The 10,654-nt window shown below is 40.1% G+C and overlaps 1 protein-coding gene across 6 annotated transcripts in view; it reads left to right on the top strand.

The window, feature by feature from the left end:
• The window catches only part of KANSL1 (KAT8 regulatory NSL complex subunit 1), a 185,893-nt gene that overhangs the window by 29,752 nt on the left and 145,487 nt on the right, over window positions 1-10,654 (top strand). The window contains exon 1 of one of the 6 annotated variants that reach the window (XM_025436766.3): window positions 24-606. The exons of the other annotated variants lie outside the window; for them this stretch is intronic. The gene's annotated coding sequence lies outside the window, so the exon portion shown is untranslated. Of the gene's footprint in view, window positions 1-23; window positions 607-10,654 lie in introns of those variants that run through there. 6 annotated transcript variants of the gene reach the window in all.

Raw genomic sequence — 10,654 nt, 5'->3', positions numbered from 1 at the left:
CGCTTCAGATTAAAGGGGGGGAGGGAAAAGGAGCTCGGCCGCCATTTTCCCAGTGCCGCCGCCACCGCCGCCACCGCTCGCCGAGCCGGCGGGAGAACCGAGCACCGTAGCGAAGCCGACTCGTCTCGCCGCGGCGGCGCGGGGGGCGGCCGGAGCGCGCTCCCCGGCCGGGAAGAGGCGTGCGGGGGTGGCGGCCGGGGTGCGGGCTCGGGCTGCAGACGGCGGCGCTTGTTTGTGCGGGGCGGGGGGGCGGCTTCACCCTCTGCCCCCGCCCGCCGGCTCCCCCGGCCGGGCTGCGGTCCCCGGCCGTGCCCAGGCCCCGCCGGAGCCGAGGAAGGCCGGAGAAGGGGCCCGAAAGAGAAGAAAAAGCGGCCGCTCCCCGCCGCCGCCGCCTTCCCCTCCCCCTCCGCCTCGTCCCCCCCCGCCCGGAAAGTCAGGGCGGCTCCGGGCGCCGGGGGGGAGGAGAGCGGCGGGCCCGGGCCAGAGCCGCCGCCGCGCGCCCCCGCCTGCCGCCGCCGGCCCTCGGCGCCCAGGCCGGGGGCTGTTTGCAAACTGCGCCCATTTTGTGGGGCTGAATCCGCCCGGGCAACGCTCCTCCATCACGTGGTAGGTGCTGCTGCTGCTGCTCCTCTCCTCCTCCTCCTCCTCCCGCTGCCCTTTCTCCTTCTCCTCGCTCTCCCTGTGGCTCCCATTTCTCTCTCTCTTTGTTAGTTGTAACTAGAAAGGCAGGGCAGGGCAGGAAAAATCCCCGGAACTTTAAATGGCCTCTCCGGGCTTCCCCGCTGCGGGTCCGGGGCTGGGAGTCGCCCCAAGGGCGGGGGTGTGCGGGGGCCCTTCCCCACCAGCTGCCGCCTCGTTCGCCAGCTTTTCCTTTGGCGTTCTATTTAAAAATGCGGCCTTAAGAACACGATTTATTCCCGTAAAAAAAAACCCCAAACAAACTCTGGCTCTCGCCTTGAACTTCTCTTGACTGCAGAAGGCCTTTCTCTGCTCGAAACACATCTTGCGCGTTTCACGGTGTGTATCACAACTCTGATTGTTAAGTCAGATGGTTATTTGTTTCATGTATTTATTATTTTTGTTGCCTGTATATTGAGGTCACTTACATTTTCAGATCTAGTCTCCCTCAGGCGGACGTGTTTGTTTGTTTTTTAAAAAAACTAAAGAGGAAGAGGCATTTATTTGCTTTTAACTGAGTTTGGGGGGCCTGTTTTCCGGCTGTCTTTTGATTCTTCAGCAAATAGTTCGATTGTTTTCTGTACGATAAACAACGTTAACCTCCTGTTTTACTTAAAAATCCTTTTGTTTTCCATTGTCGGGATCCCAGTGTGGTTTTTTTGGAGAAACACGTTACTTAACTATTGCTTATTGATTGCCTTAGGGGGAGAGGGGGTGACATGATGGCGCCACTTTAAATTGCTCTTTCCTCCTCTGCTTTTTCCTCTTTATTTTGGAGGCCACTGGAGCATTTTTCGTTATTTGTTAATAAAACTGTATTTGAGAGTGTTAACAATACAACTGGTAGGGCTAGAGTTTGGTACTTGAAGGGCCGGGAGACCCAGATCCCGAGGTGCCCAAAGTTCCGAGAAACCTCCCTAGTCCTCCTGCCTCGCCTCCCTCCCCTCCATTCACAATCCTGGTGTTGCCATCTCCTTTGTCACGTGGCTAGCAATCATTGTGTTTTTTTTGTTTGTTTTGGGGTGTGTGTTTATATTTTTAAATTGTAGCCCAGAAGAACCTACCCCTTCTCCATTGGGGAGATAAAACACTTCAGTTGTTTTACTTTGAGAGGAGAATATTTATAATAAATGATAAAATTACATAATCTTTGCCTTGCATAATCAGTATATAGTTATAGATTGTTACTGAACTTTGTCTCTAAAGCACTTTCGAGTATGGAAAGTAGTAGGTTGGAATATGTTTTGCGTTTCTTAGAATAGTCTGTAGTTTTGATTTTTCCCAGCTCCTTGGGTCTTTTAAGTACCACTGTTTACAAAGGCTTAAGTGGGTGTGTTTTCCCCTCCCCCCTTTTATACGCTATACTTGGTTCCTTTTCTAATAAAAACTGCCCTAACCAATTTAGAAATTTTCAGTTGTCTGCAGGCATTGTCAGTTAAAACTATTTTTCTTTTCTCCTAACAGCAGGGAATACTTTCGAGTAATTGTTTTCCACCTAGAGGTATTTCATTGTTTCTGTTGCATTTTTGATCCAGAGAATTTTTGCTTTTAGTCCTTAAGGTTTAGAAGAATGTTGTTTCATTATGTTCCTTCATATCAATTTTTCTAATAATTGGATAAATTCCTATGTTATAAAAGGACCAAGTACATTTTTCTCTTGTTTTATATAGATTACTGGCCACTTACCCAATTTAAAAAAGTCTGCTGTGAGTTAGTAAACATATTAGAAAAGTAAAAATGAAATGTAATTGATTCTTAAGTTTGCATTGATTCATTTCCTCTTATGTATATTTTTAATGGTTTGGGCCATTTTCTTTGCTCACAGTTACATCATGTCATGTGATATGTACGGTGTGATGTGTAGTTCTAAAAATAAGGCAAGGTAAAAATGCTCATCCCTTGGGAATTTAAAAAATGTGTTATATGTGGGGTAACTGTCCTCAGTCATGGAATTTTGATTTCGATTTCCGCTATGTTTATCCAACAAACTATGCAATTTCTTTGGCATTTTCCATATTTGATGTATTACTAATCTCATGATTTGAGGTGATTAACTTTTTATTTCTCAAGTATGTACTACTTCCAGGGAAACGTTAGATGTGACAAAGATTCTTAATATCTGTATTGTAGTGAAGGTGGTTTCTGATGACTGCTACATTTAATTAAATATAAAATAACCATTTTGACTTGTGGCTGTAGACAATTAAGAAAGTGATCAATTAATTACTGACAGTTTTGAGGTAAGGCAGGGTTTTTGGTCCCTTGACTTACATGAATCTGTTGAATGAAGTATTTAGAAGTGCCCCTGCATCTTTCCTGAAAGTTTTATCCAGAGCATTAGTATTTGACTTCTGTGCTTTACCAAAGTGAGATGTTAAATTTTTGCCTGATTTTCTTTATTCCTGCCTACACATGTTATTTCTGTGGTTAAACCTGCAGAACATTCTTTGATTGTTAGACTTATCATTATCCCGCTGAGGAAAATTCTGGAAGCTGGAAAATGAGTAAGCCTAGTTCGCTTTTGAGCTTTTATCAAGGTGAGAAGAAAGGAAAATACCCTCATTTTTATCTTCTTCAAACACTGCCAATACTCTTCCCTTCTTTAGTAATGATACACTGTAACCAGTGTCTCTATGTCTTATTGGGTTGACCACAGATTTTAATTGTATTTTAAGGTGAATAACAAGTTTTAGATTTGTTCTGTTTGACATAACCTGAGTTATGTAATCTGTAAACATAAGGCCATTATAGGTGGTGATGCCGGTTTGAGGAGGTATTTTAGCATTGAGTGGTATAAAGCTTAGTGGTCTTGCTTGGAAAAACACTTTTAAAATGTAAAAAACATGCTAGTCCATATTGGATCTTCTAAACAGTTATTGAAAAGCCTTTGTTTAAAGAGTACTGCTTATTCCTCTTATATTTAGTCCGCTTCCTTGGGCTGGGGGTGGGGGGTGGTAGGGGTTATTTTTTCTTCTTGGTGAGGCCATTAAAATAAAGAAACTAAGTGACTTCCTTCCTGAAGAGAGAGAGATTGATTTTTAAAAATTGATAATCCCCCCCCCCCCCCCCCCAAGGATCTGTCCCGAGTTTGGAAAGGAGGGAATGATGCATACATACTAGGTATGTGGTCTTTGGTGGATTACCCCAGAACAAATCTCATCATTGAGTGGTTTTAGAGTTTTCAAGTACCTTTCACCACCCTCTTTCTCTATTTTAAATAAGTTTCTGCCTTGATTGGTTAGACTGTTCTATGTCTCAGGAAGCATATTTTAGTTTTGTGCCCTTTTACTTGATCACTTTATGAAGTAGTACAGTGCAGGTGTCTCAAATAAAATGGCCCGAACACCTGGCCTGCCTACTGTGTCAGTGCAAAGAGTACTTGGACCATGTCCTTTCCCTAAAATAGGACTTTAAATACTTTCTGGAAATCTAAATTCAGACTAGTTTTTGAGTCTTCATGATGCATTCTGAAGATGTATGTTTGAATTATAGTTTCTATCCTAATAAATGCGTATTAGCCTCTGGGCATACTAAAAGTTGTACAAAAATACTCCTCCGAGTGCAATAATTCATAACTCAAAATAAGACTTTTTCATCAGTACTTCCTAGTCCCTTGAATGTGAGATCAAAACTCAGTGAACCACAATAATGGTTAGAAAAGACAGTATGAATTAGAGAAGACAAATATCCCACTGTAACGGAGGTCGCCAACTCAGTTTTGAAGGCCACAAGAAGGGGTAGAAGGTAAGTGGTATTCTTAGGTGTTACTTGTAGATTGTGGGTCATAGGAAAAAGACGTTATGTGTATAAGAGTCATTCATTGTTAGCCAGTTATCATTTGTTCCTCCGTTACGCCATATGCTTGTCTTTTACAAGGTAGGGTAAAATATATAGAAGAAAATAAGCCACTTGTTGTGATTTTCCAAAAAGAACTGAAATAAGTGTTTTTTATGTGTTAACCTTCATCATCATGTCTTTGATAGAATAAAGGCGAAGCTGAAGATGCAGAGTTTGAGGAAACCAACGTCAGTCTAGAGAGCAAAACTCATGTGCATGAATGTAAAACAAGCTTGGGTAGTTTGTAAGAGAAACTTAAAGATTGTATATGAAGATTTAAAATTTTTATGCCAAGAGGCCTTTCAACATGGAAACGTTTAAATTCTTGTTCTTTTGATGGGTAGCAGTGTCCGGCAAATAGTAGCTGTTTAATAAATGTTACCTTCTGCAAGCCTTGCTTTTCCAAGATTTTAAGCTAGTTCCATAAGATTTTAACATTTGAATGCCTGACCCTACTGGAGAGTTGTTTAGCTGAGAATTACTTAGCTATACATTTTATTGTTGTTGATTGCAAACTTGCTCTTTTTTCTCTAGTTGTAATTTTTTTTAGAATTACGTTTATCCCCTTCCCCCCCAAGCTTTTGAGTGTCAGGAAATGTAAGGTGGAGGTAAATTCAGTGCAGTTTTATCTAAATGTTATCAAAAACTCTGGTTCTTGTTACTTGAACAGGAATCCCAAATGAGACCTCATTCTGAATTTTAAGTACAGCATATCCTGCCCTTGTTTGGAAAATGTTGCTTGAGTGGTGTCAAACTTAATAGAGTCCCTCACCTTTTAATTTCTATTTTAAAAGGGAGCAGCTTAAGGTTAAATTCAATTGGAGGGCAAGTGTTGAATAAAACAGATGAATAACAATTTTGTTGTTAGGATATTAAACCAAAAATTGGTAAAAACTGATAACCTAAGCTTTCTCTTGCTACTTACTTGCTATTTGGCCTTTGTGACTGCTTATTAGCACCTCCACCAGAGAGTGTGAAGGGATAAAGGTGAAAGCTAATTAGTTTAGTTTCTGATGTTTGCTAGTAGAGAGGGTTTGTAGAAATACTAGTTGAGTTGAACTGTCAGGGAAGTTTCATTAAACTGTCCATATATTACCATGGAGAACTGAGGATGTTTGAAGACCTCAACCATATATCAGAAAAGTTGGACTGCTGTTTTTTTGCAGTTACTGATTTATTGCTTACCTCTTAGTTTTCCCTTTGGCCTCCCAAGGGAATGAAAAAAGGATGTTAGTATTTATTAACTTTAAACATTTTCCTGGCACTGGGAAAGTTAATTTTTTTTTTTATCATTAATTCAAAACTCTTAAGAGATAAAGGTAGGTTTCAATGAGATCCTTAGAATTTGATCAAGGACCACTCCCTCCCCAAATCATCTATTTGCTTTTGAATTGCTTGAACCCTTCAAGCAGTGTCTGGTTTTAGGATTGGTCAGAAACATTTGTATTATAGAGTTTGTTAGAAAGAAATGAGATAAAAATACGTTTTTCTTTCTTTTGTGAGCTAGATTGGTAGGAAATTCGACTTCAAACGATAGGGTAGAATAGGATAAATGCCGATAAGTATTCTGATACATAGTCACCTTTTGAAACAATTTTCTTTTTATATGTTTTTAAATACAAATGGAATTAAACTTGTCATGTGGCTTTTTTTTTCATGTAGCTATATCTTAGATATGTTTCAAATTAACATGCAGTTCTCTTTAAAAAGCTGATAGTATTCTAGTGTGTCTTTAAGTTTAGGGTTTTTTTTTTTTTTTTCTCATTACAATTCTTCAGTAAAAGAATTTTGCATATTTCTTTATCTATGAGAGTATTTCTGTTGGATAGGTTCCTAGAAATGCAGTTACTAGGTAAATGGCTTAATTCCTGGGTAATTGCATTAAAAATTTTTATAGATACTGATTTCAAAAGACTTCTGTAACCAAATTTAATAGTTTAAAAAGTACATTTAAAAAGTTTACCTACCAGTCTGAGTGCAAGTGCTTGGATTGTAAAATAACTGGAACTTGAGGTAGATGAAGTCTGTCCTGGATTCAGTTGATGCCTGCTTCTCCTTAGGTTGTTACCACTTTATGATCAGACATCCCCACTAACTTCATAAATCTCCATTTGATGCATTCAACATATAATGCTCAGATTACCTAACGTGTATTGGTCTTCTTTCTGCCAGGCATGGTGCTACATGTAGTGGATAGAGCTTAAACAAGCTATAACCCTCCCTCTACCCCGTCTGTCTGTCTGTCTGTCTTTTTTTCTTTTTTTTTTAAGAAGTATATAATCTAGGGAAAGAGGGGACAGACAAGACTGGGAATTTTATATTACATTATGAGTTGCTGCCCAGGGTGTCATGGAGGTGCAGGTAAGGTGCTAGAGAGGGAGGGACCCTTAACCAACCTAAAATGAGCGGAGAATACTTGAAAGAGCATGTGATCTTGGAGCTGAACCTGGAAAAGAAAGAGGAGTGTGAGCAAAGGTGCAAGGGCATGGAAGGTGCCTGAAACTATAAATAAGATTCAGGTGGCTGGAGTAGGGACAGATTGGAGATGAGGCTGAGTGTAAAAAGGGGCCAGGTATATGCTCTTGGGGAATTTGGATTCATCCTTACCCTGGAGTCACTGAAAGATTTTTAAGAGCAGCACAGTATGGTTAGTTTTATATTCTCTTTCTCCTTCCTTTCTAATAATCATTTCGGTAGTGGATGCTAGATTGGAAGGTTTGCTGAGACAGGAAGAAAGAACAGTTGGGAGATTATTACTGCTTGAATTACTGTAGGACATAATGAGGCTCTGAACTAAGGGAGTGGCATTAAAGATGGAATGAATTTGCCTATCATTCTACGTATTGTCCCCTCCCTATTCAGTCTTCAAAATTCAGTCAGAATGTCCTCTCTTCCTGGAAGCCTTTCCTTCCTTGACCCCTTCAGGCAAACCAGAGTGTTTTATCATCTGGGCTTACCTTTACATCTACTTTCTAGCCTTTTATCTTTAGCATTAATGAAATTGCTCCTATAATCTTTTTATTATGTGTATTTGGTATTAGTATATGTTTAAATGAGATATCTGTGATAGATGGTAAATCAGTAGTTGGGATTAGTATTCACTCACTTGGGGAATGTTGAATGGTAGCAGTTGGTTTTAAATTTGGTATTGGGGTCAGGGAATGGGTTTGGATATGGAATGCTTGAAGTAGCTCTATGAGTTATGTTGGACCTTACTTATTTAGGTTTTAACTTAGGTAGTGCTGCCTATGGGAAGCCTTTTATGAGCCTACTGACTGCTTGTGTGAAGGCCCCTTAATGTGGCTCCCTGGGATTCCTTGGTCATAACAGAGGGTCAGTCTTGGGTGGTCCTTGTCATCCTTATAGTTACTTAGTGACAGTGATTTGAATATTGTAGGCATTTTCATAAAATGTTTATTGGAGCTTTCAGTTAGTATTCCCTCCCTGACTTTACTCTCAAGACTAAAATTCAAAGTCTGGTGTCTAGCAATTAAGGCCCTTCCCATTTAAACCTATCCTTCCAATTATTTATGATAGTAGTTAAAAGCATGGTCTTTAGAACTAGAGATTTGTTTGCTCTTGGGCACATTCCTTGACTTTTGAGTATCAGAGTCCCTCATCTATAAAGTGAGAATAAGAGTACTTGCTTTATAATGTTGTGAGGATTAAATGAGAGCATATGTATAAAATAGTACAATGATCTAGTAAAAGGTCAGTTAATGTTAGTAAACAGCAGTTATAATAATAACCTATCCTCCAGTCAAAGCTATGTTTCTCTTAGTAATTATAAACCATATTCAGTTAAAAGAAGCACTGTTGGCTTGGGAACATGTCAGGGACTAAGGTGGTGTGCAGTCCACATAAGTTCATTTTATAATACAAATTTTGCCTCCTATTCTCTATTGTATTCCGTAACAAAACATTTGTTTCCACCTAAAAGAAATACTTTACAGTGTGTCCTGTTATGTAGCTTTTAATACTTAATCAGAGATCACTATATAGCTGCATTCTTTCTCTCTTCCACTTGAGAAGCTGTACATGTACCACTTGGTTCATCCAAGGTATTTTGTGGATCATCTCAAATCCTTTCCCATTATTTCGAGTGTGTTAATTTCTTGGTAACTTTTCTTCAACTTTCTCTGCATAGCAAAATGTTATAGTTGTCTCTTGACTACTCTAGCCCAGTCAGTAGGTGTCCACAGTGCTTACTGTGTTCTAAGCTTTAGATAAAGTTAGTGACGAGCAGAAGGATGCTAAGGAACTTTGTCATCATGAAAATAGAATTCATAAATTGACAATTGGGTAATAACATTCAGATAATCTGAATTGAATGATGGTGACTTTAAGCACATCGTACAGTTTAAGCAGGAAGAGAGTGATGTGAATCTAAACCCTTTGGAAAAAGGTTTTGTGGAAATGCTATGTATTGAAATACTAAATTTTGGGGCTAAAGGTTAGAAGGGTCTTCCAGATAGAAGCAGCAGCCTAGGCAAAGATGATGGAGTTTGGAATAAGGGGGGTAGTGCCAAGTCCCCTCCACCTGATCTACTTGCTGTGATACTGTGTTAAATTTCATCTTGGAGAATTTGGATTACAGAGAAAGGCAGGAGGAGCTATTCCAGAGTAGAGAAATGAGGTAATAAAAAGGTATGAACCGGATTGAAAGACCAAGGCTGTCATAACGTAGATGTGAGTTAATGAGGCCCTGGCCTGGGTTTGAGTTGATAGTGTTAGGAATAGAGAGGATATACCAAACCCAAATAGCTTTATGAGAAATAAATGAAAGCATTTCATCAAGAAGAAGATAGAGTTACGAAGGAAAAGAGACTCTTCTGTCTTCAAGAGCTTTCACATTTTGTTTGTGTCATTGACCCTTCTGCAGACTTTAGCCCTTTCCAGTTTCTGGGTTTAAGTTTGGAGGAAAATCAGCAAGCTGATTCTGCTGTGATAGCCACCTTAGTTGTGCTCCTTATTGCACCTGTCTGGATTATTGCAGCAGCTACATAAGTGCTCTTTGCCTTTTTACTTTATTTTAATCCATCCTGTTCACCTGATCTCTAAAGCACAGTTCTGATGTGTCACTCCTTATTTGAAAAACCTTTAATGACATTCTGCTGCCTTTAAGTGTGAGTAAAGGCTGGCTATTCAAGGTTGTCCATTAATGATCTGGCTTCAAACTGCCTTTCCACTTTTTTCTGTACTATTTCCTCCATTAAAATATGCTTTATATTTCAAGCAAATTGATCATTTCTTTTAACCTCCAGGATGTCCTATGTTTTCCCACAGCCTTACCTTTTCCCAATGCCATTTCCTTTCACTAGAATGCCACATTACCATTCTCTTGACTTAGCCTTTTGCATGATGACATTTTAGCTAATTTTCTAGTTTCAGTTGAAATGTTGACAACCAGTGTTCCCTAGCCACCTTTCCTCCTCCTATTTCCTTTGTGCAGAGTGAGGAAGAGGCTAGTAGAAGCCACAGTATGGGCAAACTTTTCTTCCCCGTCTGATTTGTGCTTCTGTTTGCAGTGAAAAGTGTGGTTTTGTTGGCCAGCCAAATGGCCAAACCCCTCCCCTTGGATCTTTGCAGCCTATCAACGTTTCTGCAAGGTGGATGCTGTCAGATTGTTTTTGTGTGCCTGGAGTCCTGCCTTGGGACTTTAAAGGAATAAAGCAAAAGTTTTCATTTGTAGGTGTGGAGTTAGTTCTGACTTGAAGTATCTGAAGCAGCTGGATAGATTTTGCTTTCTGGAAAGAATACATCTGTGTGGACAGTAGATTAAAAAAAGAAGAAGAAGAATGCATCTATATGTATAAAGTTTGTCTCTAGGCAGTGGTTTTCTATTGGAACGTGTGATTTTGCCCCCTAGGGGACATCTGACATGTCTGGAGGCAGTTTTGGTTGTCATAACTGGTAGAAGGGCACCACTGGCATCTAGTGGGTGGAGCCTGGGATACTACTAAAAACCCTACAACACACAGAAGAGGCCCCTCCCCCCACCACAAAATTATTTGGCATAAAATGGTAATAGTGCTGGGATTGAGAAATTGCCCTAGGAGTATATTTTTGTTTCCCAAGTGCTATTAGTGGTAGGTGGAAGTTTTTCCGTGAACCTATATTGCAGTTTAGACTAATAGAA

This window comes from Canis lupus, chromosome 9 (genome assembly GCF_003254725.2).
Source record: "Canis lupus dingo isolate Sandy chromosome 9, ASM325472v2, whole genome shotgun sequence".
In the NCBI taxonomy this organism is placed as follows: Eukaryota; Metazoa; Chordata; class Mammalia; order Carnivora; family Canidae; genus Canis; species Canis lupus.
The sequence above is the reverse complement of the archived record's forward strand: the minus strand, read 5'-3'. Positions and strand labels throughout refer to the sequence as shown.